Here is a 4379-nt window from a genome sequence, read left to right as displayed (position 1 = left end):
ATATCTACATAAACTTTATCCACAAATGTTTTGACATTGTCAGCATGGACTTTTTGCAAACAGGTAAAGAAAAGGCTTTCTTCAGCCTTCTGTACCTCAAGCCAGGCCCAGAAGGAGTACTAAATCAGTTACCATCACCATCTGTTCTATTATTTATTATGGTACACTGTAATTTATCTATTTCTCTATCTATCTCCCCCGCTACACTCCATAAACTGCTTGAGGGTAGGGGTTGTTTCCCATTCATCTTTATTTCTCTGGCACCTAGCATGAAAGGAATTCAGTAAATTGTTGTTGAATAAATCAATAGGGTCTTTTTTTAATTTTGTTAGAGAAAAAAAAACATTAAAAAAAAAGCCCTGGCTTGTGTGGCTCAGTGGATTGAGTGTCAGCCTATGAAGCAAAGGGTCTCTGGTTTGATTCCCAGTCGGGGTACATGCTGGGTTGTAGGCCAGGTCCCTGGTTGGGGGCATGCAAGAGGCAACCAATTGATGTTTCTCTCACACATCAATGTTTCTCTCCATTTCTCCCTTCTTTCCCCTCTCTGTAAAAAGAAATAAATAAATTTTTTTAAAAAAAGAAAACTTTATCTACCAAAACAGGCAAGCCACAGTTTACCGACTCTGGGGTAGATTCTATATCTCAAGAAGCCAGGATCTCCTCTTGTACTTATTCCAGGTAAATATTGTTCCAATTCACATGGATTTGCTCTCTTTCTAACACAGGAACCCATGTGGATCTTCTTTGCTCAATATAAGCCAATGAGAATGACCCAGACGTGTGTAGACAAAATGTTGAAAGTATAATGGGCACGTTTGCACAAATATGTCTTCCCCCCCCCCATTTGTACTTCGTTCCTCTTCTGTCCTTGTGTAAATGCAAAGTTCTATTCTATTTTGCCTATCTTTCTCGATCTGATTCTGGAGGAAAACTCACACACTAAAAATCTTTCTTTGCCTCTAACAATGCAGATGAACAGGCCCATGAGCCAAGATTGAGCTAAGTTGCCTAAAGAAATCTAGATTGAGAAATTCAAAGACATTTTGCTTTTGATTCTCTACCAGTCATGGCAGAGGAGAGAACTTTAAGTGAAAACAACCCTCCCCTCTGGGTAAGAAAGAAGGGGAACCTAGCTAATTCACCCTAAATCTGTTTAGTTCCAAGTCCATGATACTCCTTTCCATGACACCACTTCTCACACTGACTTATTTAACTAATTTAAAGAGTATTAAGGGCTTGGTTGACACTTACAAAGGAGTTTCATGTGGTCCATTGAAAAACAAGTTCTGGCAGCTTTGAGCAGTACAACAATGAGTTAGAATGTCAGATAAAGGAAGTTGGAGTTTGTGTCCTATTATTAATTCAAGCTGATATCAGAAAGTCCTTACAGGTTCTGTTTTAATTTGCAAATTAAGATTTATCAGAAGCCAAGAAAGACAAACAGTCTTCAACAATGCAGCATTTTTGCAAGTTTAATCCACAAGTTTAGAATTTCTTTGACCCTTGTGGGGCTTGACATTGCTTTGCTTCTCCCAGAACACCATACAATAAAAGAAAGCTGATCAATGAGGAGAGACCTCCATTGCATATGAAAAGATAGCTATGGGGAACTATAAAACTGTTTTTACTTCATGGCTGACTATATCTAATATTTTTCCAATATTTTCAATTCAGGATTTTTACCCTGCTTAAAACAAAACATGAAGGGGAAAAATCCTTTATTTTAACTTTTGAAATTTGTTGGAAGCACGGGTTTGGACTTTCCTCCTGAAGAGATTTGGGGGTTATTTATTTATTTAAGAGAGACAGTACAGTCTGAAAATCCAGCTGTTATAATTTGGAAGTAAGGATAAATGTGATTCACCTTGCTATGTTCCTGCTAGTGAAAGATACTAGTGAAACCCTCAGCAGAGGCACCACTGCAGTAATCTTAATCAACTGGAGCCTGACAACCATCAAGAAATAGCCACAACGTTTGCAATACAGACAGCAAGCAAGGGAGAGAAACAATGATAAAGAGGGAAAATGTTAATATTCAGTTTCTTCTTTGCAAGACATGCATCAAATATCCCCTAGCTTCTCTCCCTAAAGATACAAATGAATATGGGCTGCTTCCCCTTTCACTGAAACTGAATATTGAAAACAAGTTTCAATCTCATTGACTGATTCAGCTGTTCCTTTAAGTAGAATTTTTAAACATATGGACACACAAACCAATCTATATGCAGAACAATTCTTTGAACAGCATGCAAATGGTTTAGGATTATATGCTAGGTATCACACAAGTGAGTTTTCATAGTACAAAACAATGAATTCCTTATTGTGACACTTGAGATAACAATAGTAAAGAATTTTAGCTCACCTTTAAATTGTTCCTTCCAACTGCTATAGTTTTCTTAGTAGGAGTATTGTTACAGAATGGACCCATGGGGGGCCAAGATACTGTTACTGAAACAAGGCCTCTCCCTGGGGTCTTATTGTACTATGGTTCTTGGCCTACCACCCTTAGGAATTGTGGCTCTCAATGCCAGAGTTTGGTAAAAAGGAAAGGAACTATTTATTCAAAACTTATACAGGTTTAGAGTAATGGCAGAATGTCGACATTAAAATCCCCAAGTCTGCCCTGGCTGGTGTGTCTCAGTGGATTGAGTGCCAACCTGTGAACCAAAGGGTCACCGGTTCAATTCCCAGTCAGGGCACATGCCTGAGTTGTGGGCCAGGTCCCCAGGTGGGGGCACGCAAGAGGCAACCACACACTGATGTTTCTCTCCCTCTCTTTCTCCCTCCCTTCCCCTCTCTCTAAAATTAATAAATAAAATCTTTCTTAAAATGTTTTAAAAAATGAAATCCCAAAGTCCCTTAAAACACACACAAACACACATAGTCCTTCCTTCTTCCCTTTGCCCAGTCAGGCCAGCCAGTGGTACTGTATCTCAGGAAAAAGAAATAGAAGTCCATAGCTTGGTTAGGCTTCCAGTTCTTCCCAGTAATCCGTGCTTGGCTGGCACGTCTTCCATGGTTCCCAGCACCATCATCTGTGTTGCCACCATAATCTCCAGGTTTTAATCCAAAACCACGCGGCACCTTCTCATGGCCCACCAGCAAGAGTCTTTTCACCCATTTCCTTCCCCACAAGGTCTCCCAAGTGTCCCTCATGGTCTCTGTCTCTTGTGGCAGCCCACCTTTTGTTTATATCTTAGCCTGGAACCTCCTCCAAAACCCCATTTCCAACTCCTCCCACAGTCGGCTACACCTGCCAGCATCCCCCTGGTTTTCAGCCTTTCTGTGCTGCCATAGTTAGTCCAGGTTGGCATGGCCTGTGGTGTGGAGTGAACCACCTCCAACCTCTCATGCAGGTGCTTTAACCAGGGGGAGCTGCCACCCAGTTATATCATGAGTCAAAGTTATACATACTTTCTGGCTCCATTTGGGCTGGAAGACTATTCTGTTTTTATTGATATAGAAAATAACTGTTTTTGCATATAGGTAAGAAGCTGGCCTGAAAAATAACTCTCAATGGCCTTGCTCCATGCATCCCATGCCCCAGCCAGGCCTATTATCTTATACTCTGGAACACCCCAAGTTCTGGACCCCGTTACAGTATAACACCCCCCTTGGCTTCTGGTTTCTTCCACCAAATAATTGCTCATGTCCACTAAAAATGGGCCATCAATCTTTTCATTCATTTATTAGTTCTACAAATATTTATTAAGTAACTCTTGTGTGGCTAGTACAACCTCAAACACCAGAAATAGAGAGATAAATGTGGCATAAACCCTTTAAAAATTACATCCTCAAGTATGACAGACATATACAGAAACTAATTATAACAAAAGGGAGAGAAAGGGAAACACATTTTAAAACCTAAATTTTAGATTTTTATTTCAATACAATAAATCTCCTTTTCATCACTGTATAACACATTGATCTTGTGTTTTATTTATGTGTATCCCTAGGAAATTCTTCCTGTCAGCCATCTTTCTAGAAAAAAAATGATTACTAATCCAGGGCCTACTATTGTATGCAGGGCACTGACCACCAGGATGGTGCAAAGAGTAAAGTGGAAGTGGTCTGATGGGACCTGTTAGCAGTGAGTGATGTGTGAGGATGGAAAAAGTTTAACCCTCAGATTTCTATTTACTCCAGGGTGGGGCAAAAGTAGGCTTATTGTTGTGAAATCAAAGTTTACTCTTGTTATTATTTATTAATTATTGTATTATTTTTCCATATGAACAACTGTAAACCTACTTTTGCTCCACCCTGTATTTATTATTGCACAGTGAGAGTTTCACTTGATGATTCTGCCTCAGCTCACTTGCCTATGGTTTTGCTGATGAGTAGAGCCAAATAGGGGAAGAGGAGACAGGAAAGGAGAAAAA

The sequence above is a fragment of the Desmodus rotundus genome, chromosome X (assembly GCF_022682495.2).
Source record: "Desmodus rotundus isolate HL8 chromosome X, HLdesRot8A.1, whole genome shotgun sequence".
Lineage (NCBI taxonomy): Eukaryota > Metazoa > Chordata > Mammalia > Chiroptera > Phyllostomidae > Desmodus > Desmodus rotundus.
Note: the sequence above shows the minus strand (reverse complement) of the source record.